Here is a 27,114-nt window from a genome sequence, read left to right on the forward strand (position 1 = left end):
ACACAATCCAGTTTTTGTCGTGTCTGTCAGATACAACTCACAATATACGATATAGTCAAAAAAGATTTTGACCATTTGGAAGCCCTCGGAAAGTATCGTCCATTTCCGCTGGTTGACAGTGGTCCACATTAAGAAACAAAAATTGTTCTTTAAGTATATGTGGCGATTTTAAGGCAACTCTTAACGCCTTATCAGATTTAGATGTCAACTCTATTCCGTGTCCACAAGAACTACTGCCCACACTAACAAGTAGTCAATTCTTCTCAAAACTGGCTAAGCGGTCACTTATTTAGAGTAAATGGTGGACGCGGAAACAGGGAATACATTGCCACGTAACACCCATTTTGAATTACATCAGTGTAACAGGCTTCCATTTGGTACAGCTGGCACCAACGTTATATTTTAACGAAAATCAGAGCACATCATCCTGTACAAATTACTTGGACGACAATGTTGTAACAGGAGTCACATTGGAGCAAAACATAGCATATCTGCAAGCACTGTTCGAGAGATTAACATCAAGTGATCTGCACTGTTGTTTCTTGCTGCTTAGCTTTCAGAACCTACGTTATATCCTAAGCACCAACGTATTAAAGCTCAAGGGTGAACATATCGACGGCATACTTCACATTCCTATCTCTACAAGTCCTGAGGAACTTCAGTCATTCGTGGTTAAAATGAACTTTTTGTTATTTGATCCATTACAGATGGTTTGTGAAAGACAGGGACTGTAAAAACTGTGTTTGTTTCTAAATAACTTTTCTGCTATCAATCAAGATTTTCTTTTACTTATATTTTGCACGACGCTTTTCTGGAAATGCTTCCCATTTTCGAGTGCATTTTCTGTGAGGTATTCCATTTATTCGTGATGTTTTCGATTTAATCCACAGAGCAGCAGTAAGCCAACACACACGAAAGGTGCACGTCAGAAACAGTGCAGGAAATCCCTTTGGAAAAGCAGATAAAAATTTCCATGTATTCCACCGACTAAATAACGGTCATAAAATGGATTTGTCATGATATGTGGAGACATATTCATATTAATACGAATATAAAATATTAAATCAAAACCCGGAAAGTGAATGAATGAATTTAATCAGACGCTTCGACAGGATACTTAAATAAAAAATAGTAAAACATGGAAGCAAGCACAACTGTAAACATATATTTCCAAATAATGGTTTATATTATTAAGATAAATACACTCTGTATCTTGTGTGGACGATTATCTGTGTTGTCTACATGTTAAAACAGCTTTGTAACTGTGTGTTTATGTACTTCTGCTCTTTTCAGTGTGAACTGTATACAGTAAATAGTGTGTAATATTTATTATGTACGAGTTTCTGCACAAGTGGAACACAAGAAAAGTGTAAGTAGAAGTTCTTCCAGATTTGTCACTAAGTCTATATAAAAATTGATGATCAGTTAAAAATGGCACTTGTTTTCATATATTGAAATAAATACAACAGAATTGTGCAACATCTCACACATAGCAAACATGAAGAATAAATGACATAGCACACATAAATATACTTCAGGAGCCGGCCGGCGTGGCCAAGCGGTTCTAGGCGCTTCAGTCTGGAACTGCGCGGCAGCTATGGTCGCAGGTTCGAATCCTGCCTCGGGCATGGATATGTGTGATGTCCTTAGGTTAGTTAGGTTTAATTAGTTCTAAGTTCTAGGGGACTGATGACCACAGATGTTAAGTCCCATAGTGCTCAGAGCCATTTGAACCATTTTTATACTTCAGAACTGGATCGTTTTCCGAAAAGCGTCATGAAAAACATAGATCACAGAAAACCGTGACTGGCAGCAGGAAATTTCTTAAAAGATAAACCCATTCTAAAATTAGCTATCAAGCGGAGTTCATTCCAAAGTCAGTCCAAAAAGTGTAGGCCTACACAATAAACCAGCAGCGCAAAAAGAGTTTAGTTTGCACGCTCAGAAGCAAATGCCTATGCTCTCCCTTGCCTGCGTATGGGCCCGGACTTCGACAGACAGCAAACCGTACGACAATAAACGCAGACATTGCAGTCGTTTCCTATCGTTGCTCCCGAAGTAGTCAAAGCCACCACTCAGCGTCCATTACTTCGCAGGGTATTGTCGTCGGTTCAGTGCGGGTGGCCGAAGAAATTAGTTAAAGAAAAAGACCCAGTTTGCAAGATGTTTTTGTTGTTCTCATATCACCCTAACGTACTGGACGGTGTCTTGCTGCTGGCCACCGACGACTCGGAAATCTGGATCGTCACTTCCATTCGGTCTGGCTCCGGATCTTCTAGATACTTTATCGGGCAAACTGGAGGCTTTTTCGAATGAAAAGATTGGTTCGACGTTAAGTTTAATTTTCAAAATGGTACTGGCCAGCAGACTTCATCTCCCATGTCCCAATCCGGCTCAACTCATCATCTTCCATCCTCTGCAGGTTGACAGCTGGTGACCGAACCCCTAAAGGTAGAGTTAGCCCAGCGCCCGAAGCGATGTTATTGTCAGGACACACTTGGCTATTGTCTGCAGTGATTAGCTCCTAGGGACACTGTCAACCTTATATATAGAGGCTAATGTCAGACAACGGATACACAATCGGAATGCTTAAAGATTGAAGTTTTGGCCTATGTGTAATGGAAAATTAGGACTTAACAAAGTGACGATAGACACTGGAATAAATTAATGCTGTGTAGAACTTTATTTAGTCGACTTCCGGTTTTGATCTTTATATTGTACCACTTTCGAGTAGTCCTGAAAACTTCCATAAATTTGGTAAATATATATGCATTGTAAATCTTCTATCATATATAATGTATATTTCTCTACAACATTTATGACATTCTTCAGAACTACCTGGAAATGACTCATTATTTAGACCGAAACAGGTAGTGGACCTACTAAAGTTCTACACAGCCACTTGAGCTGTTATTCGCTAATCAGACAAACAGTAGTGGCATCAGAAGATTGAGAAACTAATAATAGGAATGAATGCCAGAATCCAATCCTAAGTCTGAAAAATAGGTTGACAATAGGCTGTCATGCTCCACCAGGCGAAGTTAAAACGCTTTGTGCAAAGTTGCACACAAGCTACTTCTTCTCAGGCATCTCTGGTTCCTCCTATCACTGACAGATCCTTCACAGCCTTATCTCTCATTCACTGCCTGTCTAATCATGCGGCATCCCCTGTTCGTCAGTTTCAGTCGTTTGCCCTCACTCTTTCCTCCAGAGCGCTGAATTTCACCTCCTATCATATTTGGCAGTGGCCGGTTCAGTTTACAATTGCACCCAATGAACTGACAACACTGCCTAACAACGCCTACCATTCTTTCTGACATGGGAATTTCTGCATCGCTTTCACCTTACCTCCTAGTTGTGTCATCCCCAGCACTGGCTGTTCGCTGTATTGTCTCGTAAAAGACTGTTCCTACAAGTGTTATTCAGCATTCTGTAATTGTCAAGAGGGCTACAAACCAACAACAAACACAGCTGTCTGTACGCAGAGTGCCTGTAAGCCTTCGCTCAAATGCCCCAGACGTTACGGTTCGGCGATGGTTCTCTGCTGTCAGTCAGTCTTTAAACAGGGAAACCCTTTCAGAACGAAGAAAACACTTGAGTTAAACCCTAATTGACCGGCTTTCGTGAAACTCTCGCTATGTCTGGATGCGGTTTTAGTGGAGCCCTCTTGTCGTGAGCGTCTGGCTGTAAAATATTGCAGTACTTAAAAAATAACTATTGATGGGTGTACCATTTGACCATGAATAACCACTAACAGAAATTCTTTATACGCTGTAAGTGGTGTAATGAGTAATAAGTACTTTTAGCTAGGGTTATTAAAATACGGAAAGGTTTTGATCATCATGCAGAGAAGATCTTCATCAAATATCTCTTCTCTCACTGCGTGAGACACTACAGGGACGTATAAAATTGAACATAGTATACTGAAACAAAGTATAGTCATATAGCGACCACTTATTACCCAGGCAAGAGGCGAAATATCGGTGAAGATTGTTTCTTCTATCACAAGCATCAGAGACGGCTGCAGCCAGACTGGGCTATAAGAACCCAGTACAACGTTTTATACGAAAACGTGGTGACTGGCTGAGATTTCTTCAAACAGTCCTCACGAAATTTGATTCGTCTACGATAGAAGAAACTTGCAAAACCCGCTTTCGACCCGTGCGTCCATGGAGCCCAACTTAACTTGGTAGGGAGTTAGCCAAGACCACAAATAAGAAGAGTCTCATGACTGGCTCGTTTAGAAAAAGCGAGAGCATAGTGGACACGCTCACCGAACTTAGCTGTCAAACACTACACAAGATGTAGCATATACTACTAGAAAGTTTGCTGTTAAATATCCGATAGCGTACGTTCTGAGAGGTGTCGGACAACATTTGACTTCCTCTTACAAACCTCTGACGTGAGAATCAAGTTAATCAAAACTCGTAAGCTGTTTTATGACGCTTATTGTTCCTAGATACTATTCGAAACTGAAAGAGGAAAGAGGGAGACTATAGTGCTATTAGAGGTACATCATACCGCACAACGTAAGGTGGCATGCAAAATGTAGGTGTACAGAAAGTTACATATCGATCATTTGTACGTAGATATCAGTGATCTGTTCAGATCCTCAGAGTAGTTTCAACTTATCATTTACTTAACCGATTCATAGTTAGTGAAGTAATTTCTTGTTTGGAATCACTGGTATTAAAAACTTAATAGAAATTAAAAAGCCGCGTGTGGGTTTCCCGTTCATGAATGGATCGCCATTACGCTGCTCTGTACCATGTGTAATCAGCTCACATAATAAATATTGCGTCCTGTAACGTCGCCCGAACGACGCACAGGAGACGCTTTATTCGCGTACGTTCAAAGGAATACCGCAATTTGTGAAGTGACGTGTAGCAAGCCGGCCACTAGCTAACGATGCAAGTGGTCTGTGCTGCCAGTCCTGTCAAAGCAAGGGCCTGCCGTGGGCAGCGAGACCCGCCAATTACGCCGCAGTGCCAATTGTCGGACAGCGCCAATTAGTGACGGCAATAACAGTCGCTGACGTCTTCCTTTCCCCTAGCGCAAAACTCCGCCACGCGAATGCCAATTTTCACAGGTTCAGCCTCCAGTCGGAGTGTACTATTCCTTTGCCCTCAGCGTAAACAACCTCAGCAGCCAAAAAAGAAATTAGTAATTCCAGTGCTCGTTCGATGAATACGCAGTAAATGTCTCGCTGTCCAAAGTCGATTTATTGCGTCTGTTTAGAGACCTCGCTTCCACCCAGATTAGTTCCAAACGTAAGTGGAACTTATTTACTGAAAGCAGAGTCTTAGACTTCCTGCGATATGTACTGTTGGTGCATAGTTTTATATAACAGAATTAAAACGAGCGTTAACATTTTTTCATTGAGGATGCGTATAAGCGTGTAGCTGTGATTCTCGTTCCCATGTATACGGCTACGTATCGTGCTACGGACTCCGTGAGATACAGGATGCGTGATAGCCCAACCATCGCCAGTAATTCACGAATATCGTTATTCACTGCATCCACGATGGGCGTGTCTCGTTCTATGGCGTCGAAGATATGTTGAGTAGGATTGAGAATATGGGCCCTGGGAAAGCAGAGAAGCACTTTCATGTCCACAAAAGTAATTCTCAGACCATTACAAAAATATTCGAAATTGCTGTGCTGGTGCACTGTTTTTCTGAAGAGAAGGTTGCAGTGCGACATTTTGTAGTCGATGCAACGGACGTACATGGCCGAAAAGTAGATTCCTTTATTATTTATCGATGAGAGTCGATGCAGCCGTATCAGGAGCGCGTTTCGTGTCACGTACATGTGCGCCAAAATGAATCAAACCATGGTGACGCATTTCGAAGTGAATGTTATGGTACGTTGGCTAGCTGAAAGCGTAAGTTGCCTTGCAGAAGCAGAAGAAGCGGGAGACAGAAAACGTACTGGCAAGAAAGAAAATGGCCTCAACGATCCCTATGTAAACCTAAAGGGTCCAAACGAAACAAATCCATAAGTAAAGACTTAACAATAGCAGCAAAAATATTAATAGCACCTGTTTAATTAATTTAAGAAGGGAACAGTTCTCTAATTCGATATTCCACGGCAGCGTGAACACGACGAAGGTCAAAAAGAGTAAGGAATTCATGGTATAGTAATTCTAATCTAAAACTAAACTCTGCTGGAACAGGCATCGGAGGGCCTAACTGTATCATTCTCACTCAGCCCATAAGCTTCATGGAGGGACATGTGGGTAATACACCGCTCTCCTGGCCGTTGTGTTTTCCTGACCCGGCGTAGCAATATTCATTAAAGCAGAAATGAAGGTAGACTACTTCGGTTAAGTGATGTGGAACATGGAGAACGTTTAGTAGCGGAAGAGTTAATGAACTAAAATAGTGTAGAGAATAGTTTCAAAATAAAGGGACGAAATACCTATCGTTTTAGGCGATAGGACATTAGTTGTCTTTTTTAAGATAGACGTGTCAGTCATTTCCCTAATACTGCTAAAGAAATAATTCAAGAATGTGATTTTTCCTACGGGAAAGAATTTAGAGAATGGGACTATGTGATGGAGAGGGAAAGAAAGGCTTTACCTCCGATGCGAGCAAGTGCTTCTATTGTGCTGTACTGGTAAAGTTGAGGAAATCTACTGCCGGAAAAAAAAATGCGATTCCCTGAAGAAAAAAGTCATTTTATTGACAAGTGAGGTGAAAGGTAGAGCATCATTGCAGGAGTATATGAGAACAAACTTAGGCAAAATGAATGACATATGCCGGCCGGAGTGGCCGTGCGGTTCTAGGCGCTTCAGTCTGGAACCACTCGACCGCTACGGTCGCAGGTTCGAATCCTGCCTCGGCATGGATGTGTGTGATGTCCTTAGGTTAGTTAGGTTTAAGTATTTCTAAGTTCTGGGGGACTGATGACCTCAGCTGTTAAGTCCCATAGTGCTCAGAACCATTTGAAAGACATATATGTCACACTAAATGAAGCCCAAAAACCTCCGACAATATACAGTGTATCATACTCTGGCGTTAACGCAGGAGTGTATTATCGCATCCAAACGATTGTAAAGATGCCGAATGGCATCCCTGATAGATTGTCCCACGCAAATTGCGCCTTTTGTTGCAAATCGGCAGTGCTACTGGCAGATCCAGGAGAATGAGTAAGTTTCTGCGTCATCGTGCCGACACATGTTCAATTGGCAACACATTTCGTGATCATGCTTTCCAGGGCAGTTATTGTACACCACGAAGAGCACGTTGCACCACAGCAGTCATAAGTGGACGCACGTTGTTCTGCTGAAAGAGCACATCACTTGCCTGTCTAAGATACTGCAGTAGCACGTGGTTAACAACGAGTAAAATTTTGCGGGCACTACTGTCTTAACCCCGCAGACACACAAGATGTGATCGCTAGTTGTACTGACGGCCTCCTACACCATGAAGCTTGGGATGGGACCTGTTTGTCGTGAGCGAATGCACTCTAAAATACGCAGCTCATTAGATCTAAGCCACATACGTGTACGTCCATCACTCACATACAGACAGAACATACTCGCATCAGTGAAGACGACGGAGCGCCATTTCACTCTCTAGTCAACTCTTACACGTCAACTGAGTAGCCATGCTTGGTGTTGTCCTGGTGTCAGTGGTAACTTGGTCAGAGACACGCGTCATCTTAATCCTGACGCAAGCATATTGGTCCCAGTGGTACCTGATGACATGTGCCTAGATTTCTTCCCTGGATGATGTTCGGTCAGCCACCGCTTCTCGCACAATGTGTCGATCTTGACATCCATCTTTACCACGAGGGCGTCCAGAACCTAGTCTACAGGTGTGGGAATATTCCACAGACAATTGCTGAAAGCAGTAACATGCCCCCGATACAGTGTGCCAAATATGTACAGCAAACCGCCGATAAATCCATCCAGCTTCCGCCAGGATCACAAGCGAACCCGTTCAAATGGCTTAAGTTGTTCAACAGGAGTGCGTACTCGTTTGTGAGGCATGGCTTTACACTAAAATGAATACTGCTAACACTGTCCAACTCAAAACTCAGAATTTACAAAGTCTGATCGCTGATGCCATCACAAACGAATCATTGACACCTTGTTATCATCAATAATAATGTTTGTAATATACCATATATATGATTAATTCCTGATTCAGTGTATAAGATAGAGCCTACACCAAACATTCCTTTCAATTTTGCATTTTACGATAAGGAGGAGTTACTGGCATCCGTGAACTATCTCTGTTTGCGCTTGATAACGACCGTTATTACCGAAGACAAATATTTTTGAATCGGGTTTGGCCTTATACTAACATACAGGGCTGTAAAGTTGATGATATCTGTGTCTGGGAATGATCAGTTTCACCGAAGCAGGTAGGAAATAAACTGATTCATCTTAGAAATTGTTGTTTTTAGATGACCTTGTTTAAGTATTTGACAGCTGTGAAGCACCGCATATCAAAAATATCAAACATTCTGTTGACATCAAAGTCGACGACTTGAACGCAGAATGAAGTACCGAACGCTCGGAGGCTTTTTTGAATGAACCAGCTAGACATTTATTCAAAGGAATCCATAGACATTTTTGAATACATCATAATGGAGAGGAAATGAGCTGAACCAGTTGTAATGCAGATCGGAATCCATCATTCGCCCCTCTTCTATCGGGTTCGGCACGGCCTTTCGACTTGACTATGTAATCATTAATCGATCACAGAAATCAGCCCACTGAACAAAAAGTTCGATGCTTTGCACCTAAAATGGGGAGATGCATAGAGTGCTCAGTAGTAGTTCTAAGTTACACGGGACTGATGACCTCAGAAGTTAAGCCCCATAGTGCTCAGAGCCATCTGAATCATTTTGACAAGCTATCTTCGGCTTACATTTCAGTAAGATATTGCCCGCCCGCACACAGCGAGTGTTTCTACCGCTTGTCTTCGTGTTTACCAAATCCTACCTTGACCAGCGTGATCGGCGGGCCTTTCCCCAATTAAGAACATTTCAGGCATTATGAGCAAAGCCCTCCAACCTTCTCGGGATTTACACAATCCAACGCTCCAACCGGACAGAATTTGGCACGATATACTACAAGAGAAAATTCAACAACTCTGTCAATCAGTGCCAACCCGAATAACTGCTTGGTTAAGGGCCAATTATGGATCAACGCGGTATTGACTTGCTCAATTTGTGAAGTTGTTTCTCTTGAAAGAATCAGAGAATATTTCCGAAATTGTAATCATGAAATTCCATTTCACATCACATCTACCGATTTCGGTTCCATTTGGATAATTCCTTTGTGGTTCGCCTTTTTGTTCCTCTTTTCTTTGTCTTAGAGTGTATAACATTAGATCTTTAAAGATTTTGAAGTGCGACAGATTTGACAACTTGTTCTAAATATTCAGAGAAGTAAAATTAAGTGTATTACATAACCCTCCTGTGTCTACAATATCAATGGGTCACAAATGGAATCAGTCAATTCGCATAAATTCTGGGAGAGAGTTTGTAAGGATATGAAATTGAATGATCAACACGCTCAGTCACATGTAAGGCAGGTGACAGATCTCCGTTCATTAGCAGGATACTGGGAAAACACAGTGAGCCTAAAAAGGAAACATTACAAATCACCATTTCGTCCATCTTGCAATGTTGCTCAAGTTTGTGGGACCCATACTATATAAAACTAATAAGGAAAGTGTTTAGGCTCAAACAAACACATTTACACCACAATCTCGTGGAGGATCACTTAGGGTCTCATAATTCAGCTTTGATATTCGCTTACCTGCAGATCTCTCCAGTCGTCCAATAGACCAAGCCGAATTCCAACTTTTCCTGCCGCTGCGCCAGTCGATACGAGTATAGAAGGGGCACTGTGAATGTGAAGTTGCATTTTGTGAAGCTGTGTGTGTAATGAAATGTGAGTGGATCGGTGATTCGTAATCTACCCTGATAATTCTTTATACTAGCTGCGATGAAGTTACGACTAAATATTCTTCCTAAACATGGTATTAATGTATAAGAAGGTGGCGCATTTGATTTTTTTCTGAAATTTATTACACTGCAAAAGCATTGTCATAGGTTAAAACGGATACTGTTATAACACAGTTATGATTCTAGCGATGATAATGACGAGCACATCACTGCAGAGCGGCAGTGATATGGCAAATTCGAGAAGATGCGATCAAAGCACTGAAAGTGAATTCCAACCTTCTGCTGATAAGAAGTTTAAAGTCGAAAGTGTCGGCACGGTGTTTTATAACAACGCAATGGAGAACACATACTGATCAGCCAGAGCATTATGAATACCGACCTACTATCGATATAAATCCGTTCAAGCAATAGCAGCGTCACATGGCGAGGAAGAAATGCTAGTCAGACATGCACGGTGCATGTAGTATCGGTGAGTGTGCTGTCCGTGTGGACACGGCTCGGCACTAGCATTTCGGAAACTGCACAACTTGTCGGGTTTTTGAAGAGTGCTGTATTGAGTGTCTTCAATACTTGGCGAAACCAAGGCGAAACCACGTCCAGACATCGTGGGGTTGGCCGGCCACCCATAATTACAAACGTTGGACGTCGTAGGCTAGGCAGACTGGTAAGAACAGGACAGGCGGCGAGTCGCGGCGGAACTATTATCAAACTTTAATGCTGGGCAGGGTACAAGTGAGTGTCTGAACACATAGTGCACCACATACTCCTAACGATGGGCTTCCGTAGCCGACGACCCATGTATGTGCGAATGTTAATACCACGACATCGGCAACTACGACTGAAAAGGGTACGTGACCATCGACACTGGACGTTGACGCAGAGGCAGAGAGTTTCCTGGTCTGATGAATCCTGATACCTTCCTCAGTATGCCGATGGGACTCGTCTGTCTTCCAGGGGAATAACTCCTTCATACCTGTACTGCTGATCAGAGATAAGCTGGCGGCGGCTCCATCATGGTCTAGGAAACGTTCACGTGGGCATCCACGGGTCCAGTGGAGCTTGTGTAAGGCGCCATGACGGCCAAGGAGTATCTTACACCGGTTGCAGACCACGTACACCCCTTCATAACAATCATGGTTCCCGACGGCAATTGCACTCTTCAGCAAGATAATGCGCATGTCAAAAGGCCGAGAATGTGATGGAGCGGTTCGAGGAATTCAGTGACGAGGTCCAATTGGCGTGCTGGCCCACAAGTTGTCAGATCAGAACCCGGTCGAACATATCTAGGATGTGATTGAACGTAACGACAGAGCTCATCGGCACCCTTCCCGGAATTTACGGGAATTTTGTGACCTGTGTGTGAATATACGGTGCCAATTCCATTGAGCGACGTACGAAGGCGTCAGTGCTTCCATGCCACGACGTGTCGCTGACGTTATCCGTGCCAAAGGTGAACATACCGTCTATTATGTAGGTGGCTATAGTGCTCTGGCCGATTAGTGTAACGATTATTATCACGTCAGAGGTTACAACACATATGACAAGTTCCTGATAAGACACACTAAACGGAAGTCTGTAAGCAATATTAGAAACGTACTATAATGCAAAGAAAAGAGAAGGCAATACCGATTTTAGAGGAAAGTGTACGCTGCAGTTCAGTATTACCAAGCAACGTGTAATGGCGAAGCTTAACAAAGCACGAGAATGCGGTTCATCCGTTCATTATTGGCATCTATAATACTTGGCATTGGACATAGCTTGGAATCTCGGGTGTACAAACTTTACAGCGTCAATGGCATTTGTTATCAATCTGAAAAATTAGTTTAGAATAACATCACGCCGTATAGTTATGCTCCAAGCACGAAAAGATAAGGACGATGGAGAAGAGACGATTCAAAGAGTTTAAGCAATGGTCGATGAAGTCAATGCGCACATCACGACAGGAAACATCCATATAGGTTGTGTAAGGAATTGTGAATGGACTCTGTTCAAATATGCGTTTTCTTCCGAAAGAACTCTGTCTATGAAAGGGGAGAGAAACGCCGTCTCCACTTTGTAATCAGTTAACACTGCTGCACACAGCTACACGGTTGATGACACTACATGAAAGGACCGTCGATTGTCAGGCACACTCCATATATGGTTTAAAGAATCAACTGTAAAGTTTCGACACTGTGCGGCTAGGGAAACAGGAAAACGGTGCCCTCAAAATGCCTTCGCATAAGTAAGTGTAAGTGGGAAGATGACGAAACATCATCCGAAGACGTTTTTTTCTGTCAATTTTGAAACCACATTTGCTGACGAAGTCACTAGTACACCTACTTTGTGACTCGAAGAAGTACTGCGAGAAGTCTCTAAAGGAAAAGATGTAGTTTTAAAAATCGTTCTACCAAAAACTACAAAATATACCCAAATTGGGGATGCGTATTTCTTCAGGCAACATAAAATATATGGCAAGGGAATAACAGAAGTTCATACACTACGTATCAGGTACATGCATCCAAAATTTCATGAAATTCATTATCATTTGCAGTCAACTATTTGCGGAAGTACATAGACCAATGCTCCGCTAATCGTGGCAGAACGCTGGCAACTATACTGGTGAACCTACGTACAATTTCAGAAGTGTCCACCGATTTTGTCGAATGTGCTGTTATGACAAGTGGTCATCTAGCTTTTCTTCACTGTGCGTCTTTTATCATTCTTGTCGTTTCGAGTATTTTATTGAACCACCTTACTTGAATTTACATTTAAGATAGCTGTATTAGGTTGGGCATCTTCAGTGACATCTAGAGCATGGCTGCAGAGTCTTCTAGAAGAACGACGCTCGCCAGCATATTGAGAGGTATCTAACGGAACTGCAACAAAAATTTCGTACATATATGTTCGTTAGAAGGCAAATACTTTAATTGCAACAGGAGATATTGAACGTTCATAAAGAAGAGTGCCACGAATGAATACAGATTTATTTCATTCACGGTGGCGCACCACAGAAATGTTGCAGAACCAGAATTGGTTGACTTTTGAAGACAGATGCAAATTATACTTCTGACGCTAACATAAAAATTTGAAAAAAGCGAGTATCAAGTGAACAGTCTAGATATACTCTTCAGTTCCCAAAGTATTGCTCCTTCTGAGATCGTGAAAGCAAGCTTAAGCTAATTATTGTAGCACATACAAAGGCGTTTAAGCAGCCGTTCTTCCTGTGCTTTATATGTAGTTGGAATGGGAATAATCTTTACACGCTAAGTATGTTCTACCATTCACTTTGCAGTGGTGTACGTAGATGTAAATATAAACTCTTGACTACAGTAAGCAGTAAGCAGTATCCAAATAGGTTGTTGTAGTTACGGGGGGATGACGCTTGCACAAGACGTTATAGCATGGAAGCTGCAGCAAACCAGTCCTCGGACTGAAGACCACAACAAATCACAGTATTTCACCGTGCCACCGCGTAGGGCGTAGCGGATGTACTTCTATTCGTGGTTAAATCGCCGAGGCAGAGCCAGGTGCTGTGTGGAGTGACATGTCGACGTCAGAAAAAATGGTTCAAATGGCTCTGAGCACTATGGGACTTAACTTCTGAGGTCATCAGTCACCTAGAACTGAGAACTACTTAAACCTAACTGACCTGAGGACATCACACACATCCATGCCCAAGGCAGGATTCGAACCTGCGACCGTAGCGGTCGTGCGGTTCCAGACTGCAGCGCCTAGAACCGCTCGGCCACCCCGGCCGGCTCGACGTCCGAGCTCGCCGTCGACTGTAGCGGACTATAACAGCTCGGACAATAACCAGTGAGCAGCACAAGCGTTCAAGACAAACCGCTCATTGTGGAGAACACTGTTCGTAAGTGCGCGACTGTCCACGAGGTACAGAGATTACAAGGAGCGGAACGTATATCGTTACTGGACGATTTAGACATAGGAAATGTTACATGTATTGATGAGTCATGGTATATAATGGTGCACGTCTATGGCAGTGTGCAAGTATGTCGATAACCTCAAAACACGTTCAGTCGACTCTGGTAATACCGCAATGCCATGGCAGTTGGTGGAGCAATTCTAGTGCGATGGTACGTTTAGTAGAGATCAATGGAGCCTCTGTATCGTTTCTCAACGAAGTACGGTACAGAACCGTAGTGTCCGATCACGTGAAAACGTTTGTTTCTCTACAGTAACCCGTAAGTGACTTGTAAAACAACTGTCTTTCTCCCAACCGCGGCACGTCGCGATCGTTAACAACACGAAAGGAGATGCTAAACGGCAATAAGTAGATTTCTGATTCAACTGCTCATCACCATATTTTAAAACAATGACAAGTTTTTCACGATTTATCGGTCAACAACATTTCTTAGAATTCTAAGAGATTTTCATTTGTAAGTAAAACCTCACCGATGCTCATCTGCTCTTCAGTTAATCTTCAAACATATTTTAACTGATTTCTAAAACTAGTCCGGAGACAATATATGTTTGACCAGACCTGAAATTTGTGTCGTTTCTTCCTTTCATAATTGTGTTACACGAAATTACAAGCACTCACCTCCGCAGCAAATTCAGGCAAATAAAAAAAAAGCGCTGTATGAGATGGAACTATGTGAATCACATAGAAACATTAATATTTTGTGCCTTTCTAAGGATTATTAAAATGTTTAGCATTAAACGTCCTCAAAATGAAACAAAAATTGTGCTGTCAGATGTCAGGAACTCATAGAAGCTGAGAAGGCTCAGACACTGATCTTTGTGCTCGATAAACAGACTTCTACCCCGTAAAAATGAAGTACATTTACTGCGGAAATATTAACCTCTCAACCAAGTGTAATAATCGTTATTGATCTTTGAAGACAACACTGGGATCTCCAGTAATAATGAATGTTCTGTTAATTTTGCACTTAACCTACATCTTTCGAGTAGCATTTCTAGATGGCGCCAAACGTAACGCTCCCACCCGACGAAGTGATCACCAGCGATGGTTTCTTAGATCCTAATGGAGTAGAACTTAACTTACGACACAGGTGAACATCTGGTTCTCAGGAAACGTCGCTGTTACATATTTGCTCCTCACCTCATAAATTCTACTGCTTAAAATTTTTTACACCAGGAAGATTCCGCCCTCCTGGTCAATGGTTACCCCTGTTCATAAACCAACTGTCTCTGTCACACATACAGATTACCAGTAATAGTGTATTGCCATAAAACTAAATAATAATCATAGTACACGTTACACATTTCGACTAACAGCCTTGCTTTTATTCTGGAAACTTGTGTGAATAAGCAAACTAACTGTGTTGTCTCCGGGGTTTTACACACGTTGGGGAATTGGTTACATAAGCAATTGATTCTTTAATTCAGCTTCACCTGATTATTCCACAGAATACCCGTCGCGCTGATGATATAATGTGGGCTAATAGACATTATACTATAATTCCTTGTTGAAAGAATAGTGTCTATTTATAGCATCTAATTTACATTACAGAGAACATCTAACACAAGTTTCTACTTTGTTTAGAGAGGTAAGCATGAGAGCTAACTTATCTAGACGTTACGGTTTAGTTTAAATTTGTATCTAAAAATAATAAATAAATAAAAAAAACTGATACAGAATCGCTGAATCTCTAGAAGATATCCTGCCTCAACTACTGAAACATGCTCTCCTTGTTTCCTCCACTCATGCCACTCATTTATTCTGTCACAATTATGTTTATGAGTATTTTAAGCCACGTCATTCATGTAATTTCTATACAGTTGCGTATCCCTTGAGCAGACAGCTACAGCGACGCATTTAGCCTTCCTCGGGTACTACGCGCTTGCGCGCTTGCGACTGTCTTGTTGCCATTTGTCTGGCGTGCCATCTGGTCCCCAGAGTGTTTAACATAACATTGCTACCACCTGCGGAGAAGCGTTGTTCCACTTACTAAAACAAATTACAAACTAGCGAGAACGTAGTATGGCGTTCCTACAAAGAACTGAAAATGTTTCGGTACTACATTTCCGTGTACTCGCACGTTCTCATCTGATGTACTGTATGGTTATAGTTAAACTTTCGCTACTTGAGACAGTGTAGATGGAAAACTATTTACCACATGGGTACCCAAAGTTGTAGAAATGGGGTTCAGACTGTCCACTGCAGGATCTGCATTGTTCGTAGCGTTAGTGCAACATTTAGCGTAAAAAACAGGTAACTGAGCGAAAAATGTGAGAATCTAGCAGTAATCACATTAATACATACTGTGCAAAAACGTGGAAGCGCTTTTCTGAAAAGATATTGGTACCAATGTTTGCAAAGAAAACACTGAACTTCTAAATTTAGTACGATATACATCACAGAAAACAATCGTAAGCGTACGAAGATGCTCAATAATATACCTTTTATCACGTAAATACACAATGAAATTAGAAAAGAAAAGATTGTTTTTCAGCGAGAATACTGTTGTTAAATTTCTCAGGAGCACAAATTCAGCTAGTAGCTGACGCTATAGTATGAATTTTAAGTGGCGTTATTGAGCGAAGGTCGAGCCGTGGTTAGCACTATGAACTCGCATTCAGTAGGACGATAGTTGAAATCCTTGTCCGGTCGTTTGGATTTCGATTTTCCGTGCTTTCCCTAAATCGAGTAATACAAATGGTGGCATGTTTGCTTTGAAAGGACAAGCAGATTTCCTTCCCCAGCGTTTCCCAATGCCAGCTTGTTCTCCCTTCTGTAATGGCCCCGTTGTCAACGGAACGTCAAAAATTAATCTTCCTTCCCTTCATTTTTCCTTATCGGACACTAATTTGTCACTGTAAGCACTAGCTATGTAAGATTATGAGAGAACAAAACGAACAGTAAAATGTTCGAAACTAGAATTTTGAATCAGACCTATGTGGCATATGCTGTCCCTCACACTGCCTGAAAAAAACAGTAAGGCAACCAGAAGGCGAGGAGGAAACGATATGAAACTTCACTGGTTGAGAGGGTATATTACGTTATTTCCGTTATAATATCGAGTCATATTTACAAAGAACTTGGCAGTAAGAGCCCAATTATCAGTACGACTTTGCACCACCTCGGGCCTAGATACAAGCACTGATTCAATTTTGTAGTGTCTCATAAAACCGTTGTATACTTTGATGAGACGAGTTGGCCTACAATTGCTGTAACTCGTTCTCGATATCAGGATACGAACAGTGGGACGCAGTTGACCTCCGATCTCATCGCACACATTTTCTATCGGGGACGGATCTTGGTAGCCGCAGGAGTATCTCTGCATCATACAGAACATTCTTAGAGACAGGTGCCTTGTGTTGACGACTAGTGGCCTGTTGAAAATGGCACCATGATACTGTTATACGAGAGGTAACACGTGAGAAAACAGAATGTCAGTCATGTACCATTGTGCCTTCACGCTATCCTCAATCACTATCTGTGATGACGTGAGGTCATTTCTGACAGGGCTCACACCATGGCACACCTTGTGCCATGGTGCGCCTCTCCAAAACATTGGATGAATGTGACTTCTCCCCAGATCGCTGCCATACTGGCCAACGGTGGTCATCCGGGGTAGTACAGAACCGTGATTCAGCGCTGTACATAGCGCGTCTCCTTTCAGCAGCAGCCGATGCTTCTCAGTCTCGGCGCCACCCCAAACGCCCAGTTTGTGTTGAGGTGTTATTGGGAGCCTATGCATGGCACCAGAATTCCCTAGTATGGGTAGTGCTAGTCTCCAAACGATGTTGGATGACAGAGACTGTTACACTGATGCCATAACTTGTTCTCGGATGGCAGGAGCCTATGTGACGGGGCGACGATGTGCTTCGTGCACAATGTGGTGATTCTCCCTAGTGGGGGTCAGACATGGTCGACCAGAATCGTGACGACGAGTACATCTGTCTTTACGTTCCCAGGTTCTCCAACATCGGGGCGTCGTCATATCCGAATGCACCCAAATATGGATATTGCTTGCTTCGACCAGACAGCTAACTGCAGGCTCACAATGAGGCTTCTTTCAAATACTGTCAGTTGTCGTTAACGCTACCTACCATGGTCACTCGATATCTGAAGCTGTTCAGGTCCCATATGTAACCCATCAGGCTTGGTAACAACACTGAACGCGAGAACCTCTAGTTCACTCTGGTCGCTGACATATCTGTCACAGAAAACTGCAACAAAATCATTTGTGTACCCGACTATTCTGTGTACGTCTGCGAAGTTACGTTGACATCCGACCATGTGTTCTGGCTGCTTTGCTTTCTCTACCAGGCGGTGTATACAAATACGCGTAATAAATGCAAGGAATTAGTAGGTGAATTTATGACACTTTCTGCACTTTGTGCCATAGATGAATATGCAGCGTCAGTTTATCACACTCAAAACTACGAAACATTGTGGAGACCTCTCACCACTTGAAAAATACGGCACGCTCTGTCGTTGAAACAGTTCAAGTGACTCCCCAAAAGCGCACCATTAACCATACAAACAATTTTCGATAATGTTCTCAGAAAATTATTTTTCATTCAGTATCACTTGGAATTTCATATTTCCCTATTCCTATGTCGTTGTTAAAGTGTTATTTTTCCTCGTGTCTGTACAAACTGGCAAATTAAAGTCACGTTCTGTCTTAGCTGGGATGTGTAGCTCTCCTAACGTGAAATACGTTCTAACATTCTACAACTAAAGGCAATTAGTTTTAAAAATACTTTATTCTAAATTTCTCTCAAATCAGAATACATCAAGGACGCACATGTCCGGGGCAAGGAGATTCCGCCCTTCCCCCTCCCTCAACCCTCCCCCCCCCCCCCCCCCCCAAAAAAAAAGTCTCTCAAGGGGAAAAAGACGTACAGTGTATTCAGACGATTTTTCTTTTTCAAAACAATGATTTTAAACGTCGATATTACGGAGGTTTTTAACGGGGTCTGAAGTGGAACTTCCCTAGGGCTACTTACAAGTCGCCCTTCGTCTTCCAAAATATTAAAAATACTCCATACCTCCAGGTCTTTGTCTCCTTACAAGCTATTCTACGGGCTACGTTGGAATACATAATTTTACCGTATTTAATATATCCACGTAATATTAGATAAGAAAATGGACCTAAAAACGTAGAACAGAGTATAAGTCGACCACAATATTATTGCACCTGGGAGTGAGAGCGTTTCGGTCGGCTTATTGTGGGCTGTTATCGTGATATTTCACCTAGGCACAGTGCATCACTTGTAATTCGAGGTATGTCCACAAAGTAACTTCCGTTTAGTTATATAAAACAAACGTGCACAGATACACAAAAAATATTTATTGTACAAAAATCTACAACTGTTAAACTACTTTCCTACATAGCTTCCTAAGTTTTGTAGGCACTTTTCATAGCGTGGCACAAGTTTTTGTATGCCTTCGTCGTAGAAGGGTGCCGCCTGTGTATTCAACAATGTGGTAACATGTTCTTTCAGATCGTAGTCATCATCAAATGTTGACCACCAAGGACAGATTTTAGGTGCAAGAAGAGATGAAAGTCGCTAGGAGCGAGGTCTGGGCTGTACGGAGGATGATCAAACTCGTCCCAGTGAAATTCCTGTAAGAGTTGTTTGCTCAAAATTCGCCGTGCGAGGTCGGACATTGTCGTGAAAAAAAAAAAAAAAAAAAAAAAAACATCTTTTGACATTAATCCTCGCCGCTTGTTATGTATTGCGTGGCGCAATTTCTTAATGGTCCCGCAATAACCATGTGCATTGATTGTTTGGCCTCGTGGTAAGAAATCAATCAGCAAAATGCCGTTTCGGTCCCAAAAACGGTGCACATGACTTTTCAAGGTGTCAAGATTTGCTTAGGCTTAACATTCATTGGCGATGAAGTGTGCCTCCATTCGACTGATTGCCGTTTGTTTCAGGGGTGTCGTGCGATACCGAAGTTTCATCCCCCGTGACTATTCGAGAAAGAAAACCATCGCCTTCTTCATTGTAGAGTGTCACAAACTGAAGTGCACTTCCCATCCGTTGTTTTTTGTGTTGTTCAGTAAGAAGTTTGGGTACCCAACGTGAGCATAGTTTTCGAAATTTTAGTTTTTCAGCAACAATTTCATGAATTAGTGATCGTGAGATTTGCGGAACTCCCATAGCACGGGCACTAAGCGTAAGTCTACGGTTGTACTTAACCTTTGTAAGTAGGCTGTTTAGGATTTTTTATTGGTAACGCCACCTCTGCATGAAAATCACTGGCTGTGCTGTGTGCAGTCTGTGGCTGCTTTGCATTGTTGTAATATTCGCCATTGTAGTGTTAGGCAGCTGGCTGTGAACAGCGCGTAGCGTTGCGCAGTTGGAGGTGAGCCGCCAGCAGTGGTGGATGTGGGGAGAGAGATGGCGGAGTTTTGCAATTTGTCATGAACTGCTATATATATTAGGACTATTGAGGTAAATACATTGGTTGTTCTCTATCAAAATCTTTCATTTGCTAACTATGCCTATCAGTAGTTAGTGCCTTCAGTACTTTGAATCTTTTATTTAGCTGGCAGTAGTGGCGCTCGCTGTATTGCAGTAGCTTGAGTAGCGAAGATTTTTGTGAGGTAAGTGATTTGTGAAAGGTATAGTTTAATGTTAGTCAGGGCCCATTCTTTTGTAGGGATTATTGAAAGTCAGATTGCGTTGCGCTAACAAAATATTGTGTGTCAGTTTAAGCATAGTCGTTTATAACTGTTAAAAGGGGACGTTTCATATGTCGACCCTTAGCCGAGGATACCTCACTGGAATCTTCTGATTTTTTTTCTTGTAGTTTGTGTAATTAGTGTAGCTATTGTTTATTGCTAGTGCGTAATCATAGAGAGAATTTCCTTTGTAGTTGTAGTTTTTCATTGTTGTACAGTAAAACAGTTGTGGCATGCATGTAGATTTGCACCAAGTATTTCGCAGCTGCAATTAACTAGATATTATTTTCAGTGTTATGTTAATGTGTTCTCTTATTTTTGCTCTTCAAATTGTGCTTTTCTGTGTTATCGTGTGAAATATTGTGACAATAATGGCGTGTGAAAAACGTAACACTAGGCTCCAAAGTAAACTGAGAAATGACAGCGAAGACGAAAGCAGTGTGTCAGCGCCACTGTGTAATGAATTAACTAATGTTCAACATAGTAACTTGGTAATTGTGCATAGGGAAATGGAGCGGGCGGCAAACAATGGTGTAGGCAGTCAAACAATTAGTGAACAGGGAAGCATTATCGATCGATCGCTCGGCAACAGCTCGCCTCAGGAATCCGAAATGACAGGACACAATTTTGCAAATACTGTAGATTCAGGTTTTGCGTCCTCACCGTTTTCTCAAATGAGTCAAGACACATTTTCTGCTTCTCAAAATGTGAATGTTGCCGGTGCAAATTCACTGCCGAAAAGCACTGAGGAACATGTTTCAGACATCAGTGCATTGTTATTACAACTAATGCAAGAAATGGGACAAAAGCTTCAAAAGTTAGACACAGTGGAACAAAATCTTAAAAAGTTAGACACAGTGGAACAAAATCTTAAAAAGTTAGACACAATGGAACAATACCAGAGACAAACACAGCAACAGTTAGACTCAATGGAACAATACCAGAGACAAACACAGCAACAGTTAGACGCAATGGAACAAAATCTTCACACCACGCTTAAACAAACACGTGAAGATTTAACTACTGAGTTACATAACATTGAATCGAAATGTCAAAAAGTCTGTAATGACGTAAAAACACAAATTTTTGAGCGTTTCCAACCTATTTTTTCGCGTCATGAAAATGCATTACAGAATCACGAAGCAGCCATAAAAGAACTGCAAACTATTGTTCATGAAAATCACGACACCTTGCAAGCTAAAATTGACTCAGTTGCATCTACCGATTCGGTTACGCAACTTGCAAAAACTCAAGAAAACTTAAAGGACACAGTAGATACGATTTCAACACAAATGGACACACTGAAACTTGGTTCAGAAAAACAGACTGAGGAAATAAGTACACTATCGGAGAAAGTAGCCGAACTTTCGGATCAGTTCACTAACTTATCTGCAAAGGTAGATGATGATCTGAATGACACAAGACCTGTAGCCATCACTGACACAGAAGAGTATGAACAAATTAGGAAACTGAAACAAAATCTGAATCAAATCAATACGCAACACCAAAGAGAAATACGGGAAGTACAAGTTCAGTTGGCACAAGTAGCACAAGAATTACGTATTTCAGAGGACACTCGCGCACCAATACGGGAAGAGGGACATAGAAATACGGAACAGCCACAAAATAATAACACAGCGCATTTCGGAAATTATGAAAGAAATTGGCAATGTGCACCGAATTTTGAAATGGAACCGCCGAAACGACATAACAATGACCGATATACTATTCGCCGACACGATGATTTTGACTATAAGCTGTTCATTACTACACGTAAATTCAAAACATTTAAGAATTCTGGCAACGACATTCATCCACAAGCGTGGTTCCATCAATTCTCTCATTGTTTTCCTCCCAACTGGTCGTTAGAACAAAGATTAGAATTTATGTGTGGCTACTTAGAGAATGAACCAGCTGTAAGAATGCAATCGGTCATTCACGATTGCCACAGTGAAGGAGAATTTTACCATGCCTTCCTCTCAGCATATTGGTCTCAAGCTACACAAGACCGAGTAAAACATAGCATCATGATGATGAAACACTTTGAACAATCTGAATTTTCCAGTCTTGTCAAATACTTTGTAGACATGTTGCATAAGAAACAGTATCTTTCAAACCCATACAGCCCCTCAGAACTCATCCGCATTTGCTTACTCAAATTGCCTGAACATTTACGACATATTATTTTAGCAGGACGTTGCAAAGACGACATTGAAGCTTTTCAGGGACTCCTACAAGAATTAGAAATTGACACAGACAGTCGCCGGATGCGAAAACAGGAAAACAATCACTACAGGTCACATACGTCACAATTCCGTGACGACAGAAACAATAACTGTACACGACAAGGCTATTCTTACAACGCAAATCGTGACAAAAAAAGACACCACCCATATGACAAACACTGGCAGAGTAATAGTTACAGGGAAAGATCGCATTTCCGAAGTAATGAATATGACAGAGACAATCATAGAAACAGACAATATGGTAACCAGAACTATTATTATTACGGGAGACAGAATAACTTCAGACGCAACGGTCCACCGTGCAATGAAAATTCAGGGAGAAATTCTCCACCACTTGACCGACAAGAAAGAAACCATGGAATCTACCGACATGACGACAGACGATATGATCGTAACGGCAGACCTGAATTGCATCAGAACTGGCGGGATTCAAACAGAGCTGGGCCCTCTCGGCAAGGCGAATTTGTAGAAGTTAGGTCTCCTAATCCCAGTAACGACGCGCGCCAACAAAGAGACTTACAATGACTCGCACAAGCTGGCAGCCGCGTGCGCCCGCTGGCTCCGAGAAAAATAACATAAGACGCTAACCTTGAGAAAAATTGTAGCATTCTTTGCCGATGTATACAACATGATAATTGCTTTGAAGTTGAAACTCTGTGCACTAGGAAGAGTAAAGGTTTACACCACATTTCACATGTAAAACCGTTTATTGAAAGATAATCTGCTTTTTAACTTTGTCTTTGCCATATAACTTTTCACTTTACATTGCTAGTAAGCTTTGTCAGACTTAGAAACTGTTAACATGCAACACTGAAGTTAAATATTCAGTCAAGAACCAAGAGAACTTATTTCAACAGAAATTGCGAATGCATTGTTATAGTGAACAGACGACACAATGTTGTTATTTGTACATTGTTGCTTGTTAGTTGCAGAAGGCTTACATACTTAGGACACATACTGGTACTGGTAATGAGATTTTAATGCAACATTTTGGTTTACTTGAAAATACATTCTGGATTTAAAGTACTTTCAGTGAGATACCAGATGACATAGTGGTTAGTTTATGTGACAACTACACGGTTTTATCACGACGCTACTAATGGGTGACAATTTACAATGTTGTTTTTGCGTTGTATCTGTTTTATATCTGTACAGTTTTTCTGAATTCTTCTGGAAAGTAAAACAGGTTTTAGTAGTAACTTAGGTTTTCGTAGTAACTTTTGTGGTATAGCTACAATGAGACTGCCTTTTCCGTAGCACAACAATACTTTACAGCACAGTACTTTCCTCATCACGGCAATAAGCGTAATAACTAAGATATCTATACGCAAAGCATTTCACTTTTCTGTATCATGAGGTAAGTACATTGACTTCTGCAGAACTTAGCTTTCGGAGGACGATAACTACGACACTTCCACAGAGATTATGTTGCAACAAGATGCACATTTAGCGCTACAGGACACGTATTTGAGTGATTAATTTTGTACTTAAAATATTTATTTTTAAAGATATTTTGAGTACAATGATACAAAAGTTTTCCAGGATACATTTCATTCCATTGCTGTAATCTGTAACACCTGAGGGTATAATTACATTAATCCTCAGGGGGGTACACGCCTACTTTGTGTACCATGTGTTTGGCAAGCACAAGGAGCCCTAGCTAATATGGTATTTGCTCATACAACTTTACACTTCGGTACCATATTTCTCTAACACATAAATTACACAACTATCAGATCATTTCACAGAGAAACAAACATCGTTTTACTACGTCAGTGACACATGTTTACGTAATTACACCATTGGATAACTTCACACTTATGAAATTGTATTTTGTCTGTACTTTGTAAACTGTTCATATTTTTTCGGAACCATTGTGATACTATGAGAGCATTTAATGGTGTATTTGGTAAGGGAGCATGATTTTAAAGTACGTTTGAGGCAGATGACACTTTTGACATGGGCAGAGAATTTTTTTTAGGTTTTGAAATTATTGCAGAAAGCTACGACGTTTTTGAGATTTGACTGAGGTGTTATGATGTTATTTTGACGACGACGATGTGTATTATGCTGCTGAGGTATGTTTATGATCAGTAAGCTGATGCTATATGAGTTATTTGATTATGCTACATATCTGTAATGATGAAATATTGAAGAAGTGTCGACGAATAAGGTAAGGAATAATGAGTAGTGTTTAGGAACTCTGGTTTGTGAAAAAGGTTGTTGGAAACCAAGAATCGTACTTTAAGAGTTATGAAGTGTGTGTATATGCGTGAATGTATCACAATGCTGGCGAAAATTTTTTGGACGCTGTTATATTTATAGGATTTTGTTTCTACAGATGTGTAACCCAAATTCTTGACCTGTGAAATATTTTTATATGAGACTGTCACTGTGGCGGAAACTGCTGTCGTAAATATTTCGGTAAGAAAGCTAAGTGACCTTGATCTAATGCGTTGTGGCGCCCAGCTGGGCCAGCCGCCTGGAGAAAAAGCCATTAGGTGGAGAAATAAAGAGGCCATTAACCTCGCTTCTGACATTCCTTTGTAGAAAGCATCGCAAATACGACACGCTCATTACTTGGAAACATATCGTACTTTCTAATATTTACTTAAATGCCTAATGAAATGACAAGATATAGTTTGTCTACACACCTGATTATGACTACTGTCTTTCTAGATGAGATATTTTTTTTTTACTACTTATGAAATGCCACATGGCTATTGAACGATGTTCTTATGCTTTGCTTTGTACATAGTTGCTTATTTCATTTGATATCTAGTTTCTAGCTGCACTGCAGCATTGGTTAAAATAAAATTTAATATATGTACTAATATAGTTATTTTATGCCTACAGATCCAGTCAATAAGAAATTTATGATCTACTTCCAAGAAAACGAGGGCACATAAATAGACATTTCCCTTCACAGAAATTGCATAAATAATTTCTTTACGATTTGGTAACTTATCTGCTAGTGTAAGTTCTCATGATGCATCACTCTAGTGTTAAGATGTGACATAGGTATTAGACATGGCCATTTTTAGTGTAATAGTTTTTTTCTGCTTGAGCTTTGTCATGTTTAGATATAAGCTGCTGTTTGCCAGGCATAGTGCTACTGAATTTGACTTTGTATTACGCTTTTAAGCCAGTTTTACTATGGAATTATTTTTCTTGTTTGCTGCACAGTGCCTTATATTAGTTGTAATATTGCAATTGCTTTGCCATTTGTATTTTTTATCATTGCTGTTTGTGTTAATTGTTTTCTGCTGCTGCATTGCCTCGTTCCTTAGTTTAGCATCTGAGCTCAGTAGATTTAAGTTAGCTTAAGAGGGGGTAGACTATATAAGAGAATGAGTTGCGATGAATTGGAAGAAATGCATTGAGAAGTCACACAAAAAAAGTACAGAAAGCAGGTATAGATAGGACTTTTTGGAAATAATGAAGAATGAAGGGAGATCTCCAAGAAGTAAAGAAAGTTTCGTTTGTAAAATACTGCAGTAAAACAAACCCTGTCCTTTCCCCCTGTGTTATTCTGGTATGTGTTTGTGTACTCTTGTATATTTGTGTTTTTCCTGTCTTTATGTGTTTAGCTAATAAGAGTTATGTTGTAGAATTTTTCTGATAATATGTTAGTTTCTTTGTAAAGATGTTTAGACATTATTTATTCTGTTTTTCTTAATGCTCATGTGTGAAGTTGATGTTTCGAAAGTTATTCTGATCTTTTATGTATATATTCAAGTCATAATTCCTGTAACACTGACGTATATGTTATTCCGATTCTTTTGTAAAGCCTGTATTACAAATGTTCTCTGTATTGTTATGTTCTTTAATGATGTATTTTGTACCTTTGTAATTTTATTCTTATGTTATAAAATTGTAATTGACACCAGGTCATCAAATTACTAACTTGTAAGTTACATTTCACTGCACACGTTTCTGTTGGTCATAGTATATGGACAATATGTGAGAAGTAGGGACTGTTAGTGTTTGCACGTGTGTTAATAATTCAGCAAGGGACTGGATAACAGCATTGCTGGTTCTAAGGACATTTCAAAAAAAAATTGTGAGTGCACAAGTGGTGGTTTATGGACTTACTATATTGTCCGCAAGACTCCTCGATGGTGATTGTGCACCTGCACAGTCGCAACAGATGGCTGCTGGCCATCTCTACAAGGACTACAGTGGGTCTGCATCTTTGATGACCCACCAGTACCATTATTTCTACAAGGACTGCAGTGGGTCTGCACCTCTGGTGGCCCACCAATACCGTAATCTCTACCAGGACTGCAGTGGGTCTGCTCTGTGGTGACCTACCAAACGATATTCTTCAAAAC

This window comes from Schistocerca nitens, chromosome 3 (genome assembly GCF_023898315.1).
Source record: "Schistocerca nitens isolate TAMUIC-IGC-003100 chromosome 3, iqSchNite1.1, whole genome shotgun sequence".
Lineage (NCBI taxonomy): Eukaryota > Metazoa > Arthropoda > Insecta > Orthoptera > Acrididae > Schistocerca > Schistocerca nitens.